Genomic DNA, 20,245 nt, shown 5'->3' on the forward strand with positions numbered 1-20,245 from the left:
TTAATGTATTATATTTCATCAGATTGTGTGAGTGGTAATCCTTTCTCTGTCCTATTTTTGTTTTTCCAGCAAATTTGGTATCAGAGATTAAGAGTAGATATGGCTTCTAGCAATAACAATTCTCAATTTAATATTCCTCATCTTATTAAACAAAACTATGATATGTGGTGTGTTCAATACAAGGCACTACTAAGATCACAAGAATTATGGGAGTTAGTTGAAAATGGTTACACTAAACCAGAATCAACAAGAGAAAAGGAAGCAATGAGTAATGTAGAAAGACAAAGAGCATACAAGAGATTTATGATGTAACAAAAAGAATCAATCTTAATGATGTTAATATACTTTGCTTGTTTTTAGGAAATGATCCTATTACATTTGAAGAAGCATATCAAAAAGATAGATGGAAGAAAGCAATGAAGGAGGAGATCAATTCCGTCATAAAAAATAATACATGGGAATTGGCAACACTTCCCAAAGGATACAATGCAATAAGAGTAAAATGGATCTTTAAGACAAAGAGGAATGTATAAGGAGAAATTGCAAAACATAAAGCCAAATTAGTAGCGCAGGGGTACAAGTAATAATATGGAGTTGATTATAAAGATGTTTTTGCTCCAGTAGCAAGAATGCAAATAGTAAGATTGATGATTTCCCTAGCAGCTCAGAAAATATGGAAGATATTTCAAATGGATGTAAAGTCAGCATTCTTGAAAGGCAACCTTGAAGAGGAAGTGTATGTAGAACAACCAGATGGCTTTGTGGTAAAAGAAGAAGAAGATAAGGTTTGCAGATTAAAGAAAGCTCTTTATGGGCTTAAATAAGCACCAAGAGCATGGAACTCCAGAATTGATGGCTATCTTTCACTGAAAGGATTCACAAGATGCCCTTATGAACATGCATTACATGTGAAGAAAAGTTTATAAGGCAGAGTAATGTTTGTTTATATGTTGATGATATACTTTTCACAGGGGATGATCCAATTATGATTGAAGACTTCAAGCAATCCATGGTGAAGGAATTTGAAATGAAAGTCTTAGGTCTCATGGCTTATTTTCTAGTATTAGAGGTGAAGCAGTGTAGTGATGGAATCTTTATTTCACAAGTCAAGTGATTAGTACTTAAAAGTGCATTTTTATCAAGGTTTTATATTATCATTTTGCACTTAAAGTATCAATAACTCTTTAACTAAAGCATGTTTTATAATAACATATCTAATAATATAAGATATCTATAATTTATGATAAATGTTCATTTTTAAATCCAAGCCTATCACATAAATGAAATGATTGATTGATGAGTTTAAGTACTGAAATTGGAAGGATAAAGAGAGGGCCAGACTTAAAAGTTTAGTGTTACTTAAATAAGATAATTAATATGATCATGTTAACAATTTATAATGAGCTATTAATGACAAATCATCCGATTGGAACCTCCTTTATGTGTGGTTTCGAGTTGAATAATAAAAAGAGTTTTATATTATACTTGTTTGAAATATCATTTGTGGATCCTCTAACCTTGACATTTATTTTTATCATTATTTAATCCTCACATTAATCAAACATCTTAAAAGTCCCCTTTAAGATTATTATTATTATTATTATTATTATTATAGTTAACCTCCCTGTGGTTCGACCCTGATCTTGCTAGGTTATTTATTACTTCGATATTCCTACACTTAGGAGAAGACATCAATCTTTTGGTTGTGTCACCAAGTATGCAATAGAAGTTTTGAAGAAATTTGCTATGAAAGATTGTTGTCCAGCAGACAATCTAGTTGAATATGAAACCAAGTTAACTAAAAGAAGGAGAAGGAGATTTAGTTAATCCTACATACTATAAAAGTATTATGGGTTGCTTGTGTTATCTAACATGTACCAGACCAAACATGTTGGCTTGATTAACAGATATATGGAGAAGCCAAGAAGTTTACATTTGAAGACAACAAAGAGGATTTTTTGTTTTGTTAAAGGAACTGAAAGCTATGAATTGTTTTATTCATCCTTATAGAATCTTGAAATTACAGGTTACATTGACAGTGACTGGGCAAGAAATTTGGAAGATAGAAAAAGCACAATTGGATTTATATTTTTTATGGGAGAAACAACTTTTACATAGACATCAAATAAACAATTTATTGTTGCATTATCCACATATGAAGCAGAACACAATGCTACTGCATCGTGTGTTTGTCATGCAATATGGCTAAGGAAACTGATAGAAGATTTGCAACAAAAATAAAGCAAGGCTACACGAATCTTTGTTGATAACAAGTCTACTATAGCACTTGCAAAGAATCCAGTTCTTCATAAACATTCAAAACATATTGACACTTGATTTCACTTCATCAAAGAGCACATAAAAAAAGATGATGTGGAGTTAGTTCGTGTCAAAACTCATGAAAAATTTGCTGACATTTTTACAAAGCCATTAAAGACTAATGTTTTCTGCTAATTGCAGAAGAAGCTTGGAATCATGAAGATGGATGGAACAAGTTTAAGAGGGGAGAATGTTAGTTATTAAACTTGTTTATCAAGATTAAGTGTATTGAAGTTAGTACAATAAATAACTATTCACATTAGAATACTATGATTCTAGAAATACTATGAATATAGAGATACTATGAATTCGGAGTAAGTATTGAAGAGTTTAATATTAATTAAGTACTTTGAAGATTGTAAAAGATATTTTATAATATCTATATATATTGTATGGATTTGATAATGAAAGGTGTGATAGTACTATTATTTAGTGTATTGTATTCCACCAAATTATGTGAGTAGTAACCCCTTCTCTGTTATGTTCTTATTTTCCAACAAAGTTGGTATTTGAAGTCTTTAATCAAAGTGTCTTTTAGTTCTCCTAGTTGTCTCCTAAGTATATGTATGTAACTATTAAGTATGTGTTTATCTTTTAAGTCTTTTGAATTATCCTAGACTAGTATAAATATATGTATGGAGTATTGTAAGTCTAAATCCAAGTCCAAGTCCATTGAGACTTCCTCTATTGGGAGAGTAATAATATTTATATAAATGAGATTTGTCTTCCACTATGCTTTCCAAGTTTCATTTTTTATTTTATCCTTCAAATATTTCTAATACTTTGTATAGTTTTATTACTAAATTTAATGGTCGGCATTCTACTGTGGGCAAGGGAAATTTTTTTGAAAATCCAAGTTATTGATTAAATTAGTTATTTAAATAATATAATTAAAAAATGCCAAAAAAATAAATATCAACAAAAATATTTAAAAAAAAAAAACAATGATGAAACAACTCAATAGTGTGTGTGAGAGACAACATATTACAAACAAGCAAAGCATATGCAATTCTTTTTAAACAAATTGGTTGATTAAACAACTCATACTAGAGAGAAGCAAAACATATGGAATTCTTGCATATGTGTGAGATGAGTATTGATTATTGTGTGAAATGAAGGGTTGCTTTTTTTTTATTATTATTATTATTTTGATTAACGTGGTTATCTGGGTCAGCTTGCGTATACCTCGACTAATCACACGGGCCCTGAAGTTAATGACCATATAAGCCTCAATGACCCTAAGGTTTATGGGACTCGAACTAGTGACCTTTAAGAAGTAAACCTAAAACCTGACCAATTGAGTTATACCCTTTATGGTTGCTTTATTGCATAGGGTGGTATCACCCATCCAAAAGTTGACTAGGAGACATACACCTGTAGGTTATCCTGCGATTAAACAAAGTTATTAAGTGACTAATTTTTTTATTTTTTTTACAAAGCAAGCCGTCCTTTCCTTCTTCTTCTTCCTTTTTTTATTAATATCAAGCATGACAAGATTTCCAATATTATTTTAAATAAAAATTAATAACAACAATAATAATAGTCATCGTTAAAATATAATAACGATAATAATAACAATAGTAGTAGTAGTAGTAGTAGTAGTAGTAATAATAATAATAATAATAATAATAATAATAATAATAGTGGTGATTATAATATAATAATAATAATAATTGTAATGATATTACTTATTATTAATAGTAGTAATAGTATAGTAGTAATAGTGATAGTAATAATAATAATAATAATTATTATTATTATTATAATGATGATGATAATCATAATAGTAATAGTAATAGTAATAATGATGATAATTCATCAGATAGTGTTAGATTAGCTGAGAATTGAGTTTCGTTATTTTTTTCATATATTGTATTTCCTATCTAATGACCCAAGTTACAAGTTTGAAAAGTTGTTGTTGCTTAGCATTTGTTTTTTTAATTTCATCTTTCAATATTAGTTTTTTAAATAAAAAAACTTTGTGGTTTTTTTAAATTTATTTTCTATCAGGTTAACCCAATCTCATAACTTGGAGCATAAGTTTTGTGATAACATGAGCAGCCTCGGCTCTTATTACCCAACTTACATATTTATAATGCTACCTTTAATTGACTTAATACTGGTTTTATTTGTCATTTTTCTTATCCAATTACATACTTCTTAAGTTTTTTTATATAGATATCAAGATACTTTTTTAAAATTTTGTTAGCTGATTATCGTTGTTATTTTTGTATTGACTCATACTATTTTTGTTCATTAGTTTTTTTTTTCTTATTTATTTAAAATATAGTTATATTGTTTAGACATTGTTTTTTTTAACAGGCAAAAATATTATCTCACGGCGTGGCGTGAGCTCATATCTATTGCAAATGAGTTTTAGTAAATAGTATAATACAATAAAATACCATTCTAATTTAGATTTTTTTTCAATATTTAATTAATTATGGACTTAATGTTTATTTGGTGGTGATTTTATAATTTCATGCTTTTAAAAGGCATTTAGAAGATAAATTTTGATCAATTTTATATTTCAGATTCTATTATTTTGAACACATACATTTTTATTCACGCGATGTTTAAATTCATGTAGATTGACGAGGGGGAGGGGGAGGGAGAGGGAGAGAGAGAATGCCTCCAAATACCATTCATGTCACAAAAACTAATAATTTTGGTGTGGATGTGTTCTCGTTAGAGAGATGAGTCTATTGGCGTTGATGACAACCATGAAATAGTAAGACAAATTATTTGGAGACCTGAAAATATATTTTAGTTATTTCATTCATTAATTCATTCTATTTATTTATTTCTCGTGTGAATTAAATTTAGTTTTGAGGTTGGAAATGAGTGGTTAGAGGTCATTGGAAAATTTCTGAAGTTTTTTTCAATAAAAATGATGGGCCAACAGCTCTCGACTTTTCAACAATAATATGGTTGTCGAAAGTAGCAGACAAAGAAAGCGTTGTCTTTTGCAAACACCATCGAAGACGATGACACGCTCGATCCAAGTGTTTTTGGGTTTTCTATTTTTATTTTTAATTAGAGCGAAGAATAAAGATGACGACGTGTTCAGGGTGAAAAATCAGGAATTTTGTTTTATTTTTTTTTCCTAGTTAGGGTATTTGTTTTATTGAAGGGGTATTTTACATTACAATTTAACCTAGAGAATAATAAAAAGATATCCTAATATTAATTACAATTTAACCATTGAAGAACATTAAACAAAAAAAAAAAAAGAAAAAAGAGAGGTAACTTGCTTTCAGGTTGTTTAAATTTTTTTTTTTTCCAGAAAATATAACTGCACCAGACAAGTAACAAGACACATAAAAATATTTCCATTAGAATTGAATCTCAATTCGTTTGTAGCAAAACAGCAAATCTACGTCACAGGAACTACAACTTTCATCGTTGGATAAAAAATCAAAAAACAGATAAGAATATATGGTGATCTGTGTAATTAGAAAAAGAATCTTCTTCCTGTCATGCCTCCATTCCCAAGCCAAATACCAAGTCCAGGATGGAAATGGAGGGTTTTTTCTTCAACTTTGTTGAATGTCTTCAGCTGAATCTCTGAGCATCATCTTCCAAGTATCCTTATTTCACTCTACTTGTCTCTCTGTACATCCAACAGAAAACTTCTATGTAGTCTCCTCTTTGGTCTTCATTTTTCAGGCCTGTATTACAAACTTGTGTCAATTGAACATCAAATGCAGGTAATGAACATCCAAGTGAGACTCGGAATAATAACCAGATCGTAACAAAATTCCATCGGCAGATAGACAGCTATTGATCATTACATCTCACTGCCTCAACCATCAAGCATCTTGTATGGTTGGCTGCATAATTCTAGATCATCACAAACTGCCAGATTATTCTCAAACACGGAAGTGAGGGGCTTACCGGTGAATGAGGGATGTGAAGAAGAATGACGGCAACACAGTACAAACACAGAGAAATAGCAGCCCCAGGAACAGAATTGTAAAACAGCCGCTTATTGTCTTTTGTGGGTATGAAAACTGTCTTTAGTGTATTGGTCAATTCAAAAAGTCGATGAGAAACCTGCAGAAGCAAGTAAAGATAGCAGCATAAGGATAAGTATTGTCTTTGTTACTACCATTATTCCTGATATCATTATGTGGTTAAGAACAAGTTTACTTACTAGGACATAGATGGCTGTTGTAAGCATGAAATTCAGTAATGGATATTCTGGAATAAAAGAAAGGAGCCACTTGGGCTGTCCATTGGGCATGTCCGATCTGCAAATGCAAGACAGGAAGTTAGAAATGCATTTATTTCTCCTCGCTCTATCAAAATAGATATCTGTAAACTCGTGAAATTCTTTCCCCTCCGAGTGTTTTTTCTCATGAATAGAGAGACTTGCCATTGTGTTAATAAATAAGGTTTTTCTTTTCTGTGCATTATGCATATTCATGAATTTTTAAACTTTATAATTCTTCACAACCTTTACCCATTGAAGCGTGCATGAGGTTTCTTTAAACATTAGATCAATATGATTTAAAAAGAGAACCTGTGTGGAGAACAAGCTAAAAAAGATGATAGACATATCAACAGAATAGAAGAAAAGAAGAAAAAAATAGAAGCTGCTACCTTGAAGCCACAATCTACACTATATTGGGTTTGTTATAGATTAGGCACTCAAGAATGATCCCCTTCCCTTCCCTATCTTATTGATTATTTTCATTTTCAGTTTACAAGGGTTGATCTTCTGTACTGAATTTACAAACTTGTGCTCCCTTCTTTTAATAAAATTACTTTTCCAATAAAAACCCATACAAGAAACGCCTGTAGGACAGACCAGAAGCAGAACCCCAATTGTAATTCTTGCATGGATATTTCTAATATTTTAAATTGCTATTCCATTAGCCCCAAGTTCTTGAATGCAAAAACATATTCACAAATTTGTCTGGCCACTTACTGTGAAACTAGTCAGAAATGTATTTATTAAAATGTACTCTGTTTTGTTTTAATTATTTAGATATTTAATTATACAGTACCAAATATGACATTTTCTTGACACTACTACTTTACACCCTTTTCTCACACAAGCCACTTATTGCATGTCATCTTCAAAACTATCAACATGTTGCCAAAGAAACTTGCAATTGATCACACGATTCTTAAAGAAGCCCATAGTCCATCACTCAAAAAGGTATGTGGAAAGATGAGCATTTGATTATTAAATAACATGCAATGTTTAAACATACAACCTAGTTAGAATTGGTTTATAAAAAAGGTAACATCCAAATTGGATCAATGTTAAGTCCTATAATGATATCATGGTTGGATTTCTTTGTTGCAATTGCTGGTTTAGTGGTGTCTTGAGCTTTGTGAGGGTGCCCATAAAAACTATTTTAAGGATTCTATCTATGATTCAAATTCAGTAAATTATCCAGGCTGGTAGAATGAAAATGGAGAAAAACATAGAAATAGAAAAGTAAAAATGAAAGAAACCAAATAGTTAATCCTCAAACCTCAGCCAGATGTGGAACTGTGAAATATAGGTCTCCAAAGTTATCTTGCCAAGCCAACTGTGGATTTAAAGTAAACAAATTAAGGTTAGTGCAAAATTAGCATGGTTATTCAAACAAAAAAGGCAAACCATGAGAAGTCACTGCCAATAAAAACATATATACAGGGAAGATAACATACGCAAAGAGAGTCGAAGAGACATTCCGGAGCTGCTGAGTGCAATTCCGCAAGCAAATGTAAACACTGGATCGCACAATGTAGATATTATAATAAGATGCTGGAAGAGTAAATTAGACAATATTAAGGACACATTCTGCACACCATTCATAGATGTCCATAAGTGTCCTTCATCTGTAATAAGTTTCTTAAGAAGGGAAAAAGGAAAGTGCGCACAAACACCAATATATAAATGTATCCTTGATACATACGTTATGGGAATCCAAGATGTGTAGGGGTGGTACTTGTTGTAAGAAACTTTGTCCAGCTTGTATATATATTCATACCACAAATAACCAACCTTGGAAGGAAAAAGAAAGAGATCAAACCATCACCAAAGGATGAAAAATAGATTATAGAAAATCTAATGGTAATAATGTGTAGACAGAGTCATGCAACTCACAGATACTGAAACAGCTACTATGCCTGTTTTGATTGACAGTTTCTTCTTGGTTTCAGATTCCTCCAATTTCTCCATCCACTTCTCAATCTGAAATCTCAAGACATTTTGAGATTTTAGTTGTTTGGGTAGCAAGAAGAAATACTTAATGTGACCACAGTTCAAGTAATTACATTGGGGTGAAAATATGCATATATCATCCCAATGATCCATATATAGCGATCAAGTCCAGATCTGAAGTGCCACTCATGCAGCCTAGGAAGGTCTGGCTTTGCAGGATCAGAATAGCCTGCCATAAAGATATAACTATTAAGCACATGCAGAAGCAGGAAAGCAATCACGATATTGCAACTGAACTTGAATCTTGACACTTAATCAAGCTAAATTAATCAAATTTCCATTATAAATAATTCTAGAAGAAAAAATTTCTTTCTTGACAACAAAAAATAAAGCATAAAATTAAATAACAAGAGAGATATACATGCAGAACAACAATGGAGACTAATTAAGGCCATTAAAATTATTACAATAGAAAAACAACAAACAGAACATAAAAAAAAAATGAAAAAATCAGCGACATTTTTAACTCCGAGTCTCATCTCATTAAAGTGCACACAGAGTTGAAGTTCACCAAGCAAATGATTACGAATCAAAACAAGATAAATATGTAAGATACTAACCCAATAGGAAAGTTAATGGACTCCAGAGAAAGTCAAAAACTCCAGGGATTTCCCAAATCAAGATAACCACAAGAAAGCATGAAAGAATCTTCACAGCCATCACTGAGCTATTCTCGTTATACTTGTTAAAAATACCGAGGGCTCCATAGACCATTAAAGTGAATAGAGTGTGCATTGGGCAAATATAATACAGCATGTAGTCATTGTTAAGGATAATACAGCAAAATGCCACAAAGAAATTGAGCCGCCACATCATCTGCACCAAGTAACATGCATTTAAAATCATTTTTATAAGAAATGTATACCAAAAGCAAAGAAAGAAAGAAAAGAAACATGGCATATAACATGCTATTGTGAAATAATATAAGGTGTAGAGAATCAGTGATATGACCTGAGAAAAGCGAGCTACGCTAAAATCCTTTCTAATGTAATAGTAAGAGAAGTTTGCCAAACCCAGTCATCCAAACATATGCGGCAATAAAGACACGTATTGCATTGTATATCTCTGTCGCAGCAAAATAATGGTACATCAAGAATATGACCTGTTTCAGAAGGAAGGAAAAAAAAAAGAGTTAGTGCAGCCTCAGACTTTGCAGGGCTATTTATTATACACAACAAATGCAGCAAATAATTTTATATATGGAGCAAGCAGTGTGGACAATCTCTAAATATCCAACAAACACATCAGATTGCCACATATGACTAAGGATTTTAATGAATATCAAACTGATTTCATTTGAATGACTGAAAGCAAATTCATGTAGCATTCTATGCAATGCTTTTGTGATTTCTTGGGGAATTTTTTACCAGAATGGAGATGCACTAACTAGAAAAATAAAAGATCAAATATTTGAGACAGATTTTCCTCTAGTCAGTCTGAAATCAAAATAACATTAATAAAGAAGTGAGAATAATAACACTACCTGTGGCCATATGAAAATACATAGCATGACTAAAAAAATATGCCACGATAATCATATGCAAATTTGGTGTTACAAAATGAATTCCAAAGTAAGAAGTATAAAAGAGGAAAGATGCAGGTGTACATTTTGTTCTCCGTTGTAAACCAAGCATAACTTTATAGAAATTCTACAACTTTTATGAATTTTGCAGTCATAAATTCCTGTACAAGTAAAAAGCTTCAACAAGAAAACCTTACCTGCATCCACCCTTTCCACTCCTCAGTCTGATGCCGGTTAAGGTAAAAGCATGGATTTTCCAGTGAAAGCTGACTTGTCAGTATGTTTCCTCAATGAAGTCATTGATGAGACTATGAGAGAAGAATATCATAGGAAAACAAAAAGGTCACGATTGTAGCTCTGTCCAGAGAACATCAAAACCAAAAGTAAAATAAGACGGGATTAGCATTAATATACATGAGCAGATTATTTCATTGCAAGCAAAGCCAAATAAAACACATGACCAATGGACATGAAAATAAGCACCTTGGTAGATTCTCCCAGTATATTTTGTGCGATCACAGATTATAGAAGTACAACAAGACTGCCCCAAAACTCAGAACCTGCAAGAATTTGTACAGTAAAACTAGAGAAAGCAAGGAAAACCAACAGAAGCATGTATTCATTATCTAAAAAGTTTATGACTTACATTGCTCTCAAAGTTGCTCGGTTTTCTAGCAAGAAAGAGTCATCCAAAGTCATAAACCTGGATGACAGTTAGGTACAGAAGTTAAGAAAAAAACTTTTATGCGATTCGTATATAAGAAAACTCCATGACAATACTGCATATAAAGTGGCAAGCAACAACCTAAATTAAGTTCATTTTGATGGCAGAACTATGAAATTTGGCAGATGCCGATCTAGGGAGGCCTCCCTCCAGCAAAACAGCCGATCATCTTCCTTGATTGTCTCCTTCTCCAAGTCAAGCAGATTATTATCTGAATGACTGTAATCCAGATAAGTCACATTGTCAGCATCAGAAAGTTTTGGAACATAATATTTTCCAACGTAATTAATCTGTAAATAAGATATCAGCAAATGTGTGCCACAAGTAGAAGAAAAAGTTATTCAATCAACATCTAATTACACATCACTAGCTTAGATTCTTTTGAACGCATGAAAGTAGCATGGGTTATACAGCATCAGCAAAACTTCAAATAATGGCAACTAAATTGACACTAAAACGGTCTACTCCAGTTAATCATCAGTTTACACACACTATCATAAAATAAGGGCCATCACTCCAATCTTAACTAGTTAATTATTTGTCTAACCAGCTAATCCACACGAAACAAGTATCTTGCATAGGCTATAAAACAGGAGGGCTTATGCAATTTAAAACTCTCTTCAATATAAAAGACGGACCAAGCAAGCATTTGGAATCTCCGTAATCTTGCCTTAACAAAGAAAGACTTATGTTCATTAGCATTTCCCCCAAGATCAGTGTCAGTTCATAGATATATAAAACCAAATCTAAAGTTCACCATTGGCAGCGCAGAATAGACAAGAAATTAAAATGTGATATGAAGTAAGAGGAAACTCACACTTTTGAGGGGAATGAAGTTTTCTTATACTCTAGGAACTCTGAATATATCCATGCAACAAAAACTGGGATATAAATCCAAGCAAAAACGAAACCTGGTACATTTCATAACAACAACCGAGCAAAGCCTCTCTCCGTTACACACAAGTTGAGCAATAAATCAATGAGATTGCGTCTGTAATACATAAAAATTCATAATATAAAAAGATAAAAAGAAGAGAAAATGCTTTAAGAAATGGAACCTGTCCAGGCGTGATAGGGCCGGATAACCACCATTTCCGATCGATCCTAAATCGGCAAACAACAGGATCAATTAAACAGGATCTTCGAGAATTATTCAATTCAAAAACTAGCAGAGAGAAAGAGAGAGACGAGTACCAGAGAGAGGGCAGTTGGTGAAGGTCAGAAGGAGAAAGGAAGATCTAAAGGCATGATAAGAATTAGCACCACTTACAAGAAATTTATAAGCCGAACATAACAACAACAGAAAGAGAGATCTGTATTTTTGTAAGCAAAGACTTTGCTTCAAGAAATAGCTAAAATATGATATAATTTAGAGAGACAGAGGAGAAAGTCTCTCTCTCTCTCTCTCGCTTCCTTTCTTTTTCTCAACCACCAAAGCTAGCCAATGGTCCGTTGTGATTGCGGTGGTTCGGTTTCCTTCTTTCTTTCTGTTGCCCAATTGCTTTCAATGCTGGTGATGTATTGACTCTATTTTTTTATTATTATTATTATTTTAAATTTGAATAAGTGGTTATCAACGACAAATTAATAAATAAATGACTAACCTTCCTGTGGTGTGGTTTAGTGCACTGTTTGTGGAGAAATAAATAATTATATAATTAAATCAAATCATTTTTATCTTTTGTTTCTGTCCTTTCTTGGTAATGTCTCCTCCAACCATGTTAAAGTGTTACCTAAAATAATAATTGGTGTGTGCGTGTTTTACTCGAGCTCAATCTACGGTAAAAGGTCCTTGGGGCTTAATAAAATTACATTTGTAGTTTTTGGTCCAAAACATTAAGCATATCTTGTGGGAGTGTTAATGCTTTTTTTGTATACATTAAAAATATTTCTTTTATTTTCAAAGTCAACAAAATATTTGACCGGTTGACAAAGGATATCCTTGATTTTATATAAACTTTTTTAACAGTAAAAATACAAATTTTCCTTCTAGTGAAAACATTAATGTGTTTGTTGGAATGAAGGTGTTTTTAAATTTTAAATTTTTAATATATCAAGTGTAATTACTTCTTTAACTTTAGAAATGACAAAAACATAAGTTTAGTATTTGGAGGTATTTTTTGTATTTTATATGGGTATTTTGTGTAATTGTTAAGGTTGTGGAGGCATTTTGTATTTCTTATATTTTTTTTTTGAATTTTTTAATACATAAAAATGTCGGGGCATGCTCAGCACGTCTCAGTGCGTGGATGGCGTTCACGTCATTTAGGCGGTGTGTGTGATGTAATTTGATGGACGTAGCTGGCCTTCCCATTGTTTTAATAAATATTTGCATTGTGTCCTTTTTCATTTAGAGTGGTATATGACAACTTACAGTTGTCGGATTATCGCTAGTGGTCGTTTTGATTTTTTCTTTCTTTCTTTTTATCTCCTGGCAAGTAATGTACACCATTATCCTCTTTGTTTCTTACTTTTCAATTTCAGTCCTCATTCAATTAATTTCTTATTTCGTTTCTTTTCCATTTATAGAAGTTTTTATTATTTTCAATTTAGTCCTTCAATTGTAATTTCTTAAATGTTTGGCTTTTTTTATTTTGGTCCTTATTTTTTAAAATTTCTAATTTTTTCCTTGGCACTTTAGTTGAATTTTTTTTCATCAATTTCATCCTTAAATCAAATTTTCTTATATTAAAGCTATTTTTCAATTCAATTAAACCCTCTAATTAGAAATTTTTGTCCCTCTAATTAATGTGTTTCTCACCCTCATTTTTTTCAATTCTTTTGTGTAATTTTTTTTCTTGGTTTTATCTTTCATCATTTAATTTGTTGGGAATTCAACTTTGTATGATCTTATTGTTTTGTATTATTTTTTTTTTAATATTGGTTTTGTAATTATCTTCAAAAAAAAATTTATTAGTTTATCTCGATTTCATGACTTAGATCACGATTTTTGCATGGCTTTTTTTAATATAAGTTTTTTTTTTTTTGTTTCTATTTTATTTTTCAAGATATTATTCTAATTTGTGTTTTAATACAAATGACGTTTACTTTTTAAAATAAATAATAATTTTTTAAAAAATTATATTGCTTTTAAATAATTATTTTTATATATTATGCATTCAGCCTTGCATTATATTTCTAAGGCATGGATTTATTTAGTCAATTTCATTATGTGTTTATTGTTTAAGTCATTAGTTTTTTAGGAAGTAGATTTTATCTTTTATTTATTTAAATAAATAAGGTTGGGTAAATATAATCGGATACAAGTCTCACTTTTATGTTATGAAATATTTTGATCTTACTTGTATAGATTTTTTAATTTACACTTTGAATATTTTTATATAAAAAAACATATTGAAATAACTTGCATATCCAGTATTTTTTTGAAAACAAAATTATAACTCGCAGTGAAACATGGATTAAATGGCTAGTTTGTTTTCTATACTGCATGTAAGGTTTGGCATTTTATTTACTTTTAAAATTATTTTTCATGGAGAAATTATTAAACTAATATTTTAAAAGTATTTTTAATTATTTTTATATAATATTAATAAAATTTAAAATATATATTATTTTAATATATTTCTAATTAAAAACCACTTAAAAAAAAAAAACATTACATAACTTCACTTAGTTTCCAATTTGGTCACTACAATCAAATTACTAGAATTGTTTTTCTTTTCATTTTTCTATTTCTATTCTCTTTAGAAAAAAAAAATTTTGCTTCTTTATTCTCTAATAAAAAGAAATAAGGAGGCTACTAATTATGTTATTTTAAAAAAAAATTAAATATATCTATTCAACATAAAAGTGCTAGTCATTTAATAAAATATTTTAATTTTAATTGATGATTTGACAATTTTTTTATGATCGAATTTAAAAGAAAAATGTATTATAAAATGAGAGGGACTCATTTTAATTGAGACTATGGGTCTATTTGTTTTTTGCGTTTCAAAAAGTACTTTTGAAAAAATCTTAAATTTTTTATTTTTTTATTAACTTTAAATTAATATGTTTTAAGTGTTTTCAAATCATTTAATGTACTGATGTCAAAAAATAATTTTAAAAAAACAAAAAAAAATCATTGGCATGTATTTTAGCACGAAAAGTTATTTGGAAAGCAACCGCAACCACACTTCAAATAAGCTTGATAAGGAAATTTTTAGCATGTACATTTTCCACTATTCATGCTTGATTTTGAAATATTTTGGACATGTTGCAGAAGATAATTAGAATTTTGGATCCTTTTTGAACTATTGACCTCGTGGGAAATTAATACGTTTTCAGATAATAGATTACTGAGCAGGCAGAGCTCGACAATAAAACTGAAACAGTGATTTACTTATGTGCTGCAAAGGAAGCTATATAACTTAGTTTCAAATGTTCGTCACCATTTTCAAATAGTGAGATGAAGGTCTACAAAACATATGAAGGGCATATAATGACAAAATGGAGGAAAAAATAGAGAGAAATCTTTCTTTATTTCAATACTTTATTTGCATGAATAAGGGAATATATATAACAAATTGTTACCATAACGTAAATAATGTAAATTTCTAATTATGAATATACATTTATGGCGTAATTCGCTAATGAATATATTGTTGATCTTCCTCCTTTAATCTCGCAGAGGACAACTCATGCCAACACTCCCTCTCAAGTTGGTGCATATATATCTCGGATGCCCAACTTGCCAAGTGAGTTGTAGAAGCTTCTGCTACATACAGCTTTTGTAAGTATGTCTTCCAACTGGTCTTTGGATTTAACAAACGAAAATCAAATTATCTTGGCCTCAAGATTCTGTTTGGTAAAGTGTTGGTCTACTTCCACATATTTGGTCCAATCATGATGGACTGGATTGTGAGAGATATCAATTGTAACTTTGTTATCAGAAAATAGATTCATTTCTCCTTTAAGAGTAAATCCAATTTCAGTTAACAGCCTTCAGAGCCAGAGAAGTTCACAAAGACCTTTAGCTATCCTACGAAACTCAGCTTCAGCACTTGATAATGCTACCACATTTTTCTTTTTACTTCTCCAGGTAACTAGGTTTCCTCTAACCAATGTGAAATAACCTGAAGTTGATTTTCTATCATAAATATTTCCTGCCCAGTCAACATTTGTGTAGTCTTCCACTTCTAAGTGATTGTTTCTTGTAAACATAAGTCCTTTACCAGGAGAGAACTTTAGGTATCTGAGAATCCAAATTACTGCATTCATATGATTTTCACTCGGATAGTGCATGAATTGGCTTACCACACTTACTGCATAAGCGATGTCCGGTCGTGTATGAGAGAGATAAATCAATTTTCCTACTATTCTTTGATACCTTCCTTTATCTATTGGCACTTGGTCTGGGTATTCTCCTAGTCTATGATTTTGAATTATCAGTGTATTTGCAGGCTTACAATCCAGTAATCCTACATCTGATAATAAATCCAGGATATATTTTTATTGGGAAAGGAATATGCCGTGTTTTAACCTAGCAACTTCAATTCCCTAGAAAGTATTTGAGTCATAGATTTTTCATCTCAAATTCTATGCCATTTGCTCTTAAAGTCTTGTTATTTCCTCTGAGTCATCTCCTGTAATGATCATATCATCTACATACACTATCAAAGCTGTTACCTTACCCCGGTGATGTTTTAAAAATAAAGTATGATCCGAGTTGCTTTGTTGGAAGCTATATTTCCTCATTGTTGAGTTCAAATGCCCAAACCATGCTTTAGGAGACTGCTTTAGGCCGTATAAAGTTCTTTGTAGTTTGCACATGATCTTAGCTTCAGAGTTTGCCATATATCTTGGAGGGACATCCATGTAAATTTCTTCTTCAAGATCTCCATGTAAAAATGTGTAATGGTCAATCAAGATATGCTGCAAGAGATAATAGAACTCTAACAGTACTTAATTTTGCAACAGGTGAGAATGTTTCTTGATAATCTATGCCATAGGTTTGCGTATGACTCTTTGCCACTAGCTTTGCTTTGTACCTTTCAACTGACCCATCGGCTTTGTACTTGATGGAGAATACCCACTTACATCCCACTGTTTTTTGACCTTCTAGTAGAGAAACAAGAGTCCATGTTTTATTTTTTAGTAAAACTTCCATTTCCTCCCTCATAGCTTGGATCCACCTAGAGTCATCCAAAGCTTCATCAATACTTATGGGAATATGATGTGAGGAGAGTTCATTCATAAAGTTCTTGAGATGTTCAGACAGTTTCTTTGTCGAAACATAATTGGCAATTGGATATCTTGATCTTTGATCCTCTAGTTCTGGAGAATATTTGTTTGGAGGTTTTCCTCGATTTTGCCTGAAAGGTAGCTCACAGCCACCAAGGGTATCCATATCATCAGGAATGTGAGGTGGGATAAGAGAGCTTACCTTAATGATATTCTTAGGAGATGGGTCATTGGATACTAAAGAGTGGGGGGTACTATTACTACTTCTAGAGATGTTACTTCAGTTTTCGGAGATGTCAACTCTTGATTAGATTCTTGATTGATAATAGGTTAAGTTTTCGGTGATGCCAACTCTAGATTAGATTCTTGATTGATAATAGGTTAAGTTGTATTTGGTGTCGGATCAATGTTTTTGAACCAGTCAAATGTTAACCAATTCATTTCTTCTACTTTTGTCTCCCCCTGAAGAGAAGAATTAGATGCAGCAGGAGAGTAGAAAGTGTCAGATTCAAGGAACAAGACATCCATAATCACACATGTGTGCCTAGTAATTGGGTCGTAGCATCAATACCCTTTTTGGTGTGTAGCATATCCCAAAAAAAGACAACGAATGGCACAAGGATCAAGTTCAATATTGTGGGTAATGACACATAGGTTGACAAGACCTATAGCGAAGTCTTAAACTCAAGAACTTTTAAAGGCATGCAATTAATGAGATGGACAGTTGTGGCAACAACATCACCCCAATAGTGGTTAAGTACGTGAGCTCAAATAGCAGAGCTCAAGCAGTTTTAAGAATGTGACGATTCTTGCGTTCTGTAATACCATTTTGTTGCGGAGTCTGGGGGCATGAGGTCTCATAAATTAGTCCATAGTGGTGGAAATAATTACGAAACTATTGATTCACATACTCGCCACATTGTCTGATCGAAGTGTTTGGAGCTTAGCTGGCGAACTGAGTCTGAATCATTTTTAATGAAATGATTTGAATACATGAAAAAAAAAAAACTCATTTTTTATGTTTCAATAGATAAATCCAAGTCATTCAAGTACATTCATCAACAAATATCACAAACCAGCGAAAACCAGACAAAGTAGATTTTGGGGAAGGACCCTATATGTTAGAGTGAATCAAAGCAAAAGAAATATCACTCTTATTCATACTTAATGGATAAGTAACTTGATGAATTTTTAGTTAAAATGCAATGTTTCATATTTTAATATCCAAATTCGACAAACCCAGAAATAAATCAGGAAAACATATGTTGCAAATAACCAAACGATGGGTGGCCTAACAGACAATGCCAGAGCAAAATTTGTTTCATTTTGAGGTCGCTTGATTGATGTAAGTGATGTGCTCATCCAATATTAATATCTTCCATATATAGAGCCCCCCTCTTAATACCAGCCCAATAATCTCCTTAGGTGAGAATATCCTGAATAAGGCAAACATAGGTAAATGAGCACAACACAGTTCAAGGCTTTAGTAATTTGACTCATGGGACAATAGCTTGTAAGATAAAGAAGGCACAAGTAATGTATAAGACAATGATAGGGTTGGTGATATCATTACTGTCCAAGCCCCTGTTACTGAAGAAATGTCTCATTAGCATTTATAATGCTAGTTCACCTTGGAAGGGATTGCGGGGAGAAATCACTGGCATCAAAAGTCATGTGGTTTGTTGCTCTTGAATCAAGTATCTAGTCATTGCAATCAACTTCCTGATTAGAACCAAGTAGAGCATTACCCGAGTGTGGGTCTGCTATAGCCACTATAGCTTGTCTAGTGGTACACTAATGGATCTTAGCCATTGGAATAAAGGACATATAGCGGTTCTACTATTGTTACCACTGTAGCTTGTCTTATGTTGCCACCATTTCATCACAACGCTTTGAGCCCTGAAGCTCATACCACCAATCAGGATACCCATGAAATTTGAAACAAGTCTCATGAGTATGTTTTGCCCCCTACAATGAAAGCATTTAGTGCCATCAGAGGTGGCTCGGGATTTAGAGTTGGAAACTGATTTGCCACCATGAAAAGAGAGAGAATATGAGCTGTGCTTGAAACTTTTAGATGCCAAGCCTGCTCCAAGTAGATCATCAACACATGTGGTCATCACTCCTTAACGAAGAGCTTCCCTCCTAACGTGTGCATAGGCTTGCTCCACTATTAGGAATGGCTTTATCTGCAAAACATCACACCTGATATGATCTAAATGGTCATCAAGACCATCCAAGAATACATATACTTGTTCTTCTTGAATAAGAGAATTGTAATGTTGAATATCTGTTGGGCATTCCATCGAGTTTGGATGACGAAAGTCGATTTCGTGCCAGAGACCTTGGAGTTCATTATAGAACTTTTCCAGTGAACCGCCATCTTGTTTAAGGCGTGTCATACGTCGCCAAAGGTCATACACCTGGGAGGTGTCACTGCCATCAAAGTATGTAGTAGCTATTGCATCCAACACCAATTTAGCTGTAAGGAAGCGGATGAAATTACTGACAAGAGAGGGATGCATGGAATTTATTCAGCCACCCTTTAACAATTGCGTTTCATACGCCATAGTCAAAAAGTAGAATTTGTTTGAAGAGGTTGAGATAGATCGCCATTTATATATCCTTGTTTGTCCTTGCCTGATATATACATCTCGACCACCTGGGATCAAAATGCATAGTTGGTGCCATCCAACTTGATGCCGATTGGTGTAGTTGCACCATCAGAAGTCTGGGTTGGGGCTGAAGTTTTGCTCAAAACTTCAGTCATTCTTGTAGTTAATTCGGCTAGGATGGAGGAAGATAAAGATTCCTCAGTTTGGGGTTTAGTATCAGCCATGGAAGGAGACAAGAAGGATTGGTAGGATATTAAAAAGGATCGGTATGCTTTGATACCATGATGAATGGATGAAAAAATAGAGATAAATTTTCTCTATTTCAATACTTTATTTACATGAATAAGGGAATATATATATAACAGACTGTTACCCGGGATAATGTAAATAACATAAATTTCCAATTATGGCTACACATTTATGGGCTTAATTCGCTAATGAATATATTGTTGATCTTCCTCCTTTAATCTCGCAGAGGACAACTCATGCCAACATATAACTCAATTTTTCTATTTCGAAGCCAAAAAGCAAGTTGAAAAACAAGGATTGAATCAAACCCGAAATTCCTGCACTGCAAATACTATCTCAGTTTACGGCCCTTATCTCAAGTCTCAGAGGTCCAAAATTGCAAGATTAGTGTTGTTGGAAAAAAGATTTTG

General features: G+C 32.3%; 1 long non-coding RNA gene and 1 pseudogene across 1 annotated transcript; both read right to left on the reverse strand.

The window, feature by feature from the left end:
• Positions 1-5,628: 5,628 nt before the first annotated feature.
• LOC118036927 (protein REDUCED WALL ACETYLATION 3-like) lies at positions 5,629-10,679 on the reverse strand (annotated as a pseudogene).
• Positions 10,680-11,392: 713 nt separating this feature from the next.
• LOC140955422 (uncharacterized) lies at positions 11,393-12,296 on the reverse strand. Its single transcript, XR_012169438.1, has 3 exons — positions 11,983-12,296; positions 11,847-11,892; positions 11,393-11,699 (listed from the first exon to the last, which is right to left on the reverse strand). It is a non-coding gene; the product is annotated as an uncharacterized lncRNA (long non-coding RNA).
• Positions 12,297-20,245: the final 7,949 nt, after the last annotated feature.

Source organism: Populus alba, chromosome 1, assembly GCF_005239225.2.
Source record: "Populus alba chromosome 1, ASM523922v2, whole genome shotgun sequence".
In the NCBI taxonomy this organism is placed as follows: domain Eukaryota; kingdom Viridiplantae; phylum Streptophyta; class Magnoliopsida; order Malpighiales; family Salicaceae; genus Populus; species Populus alba.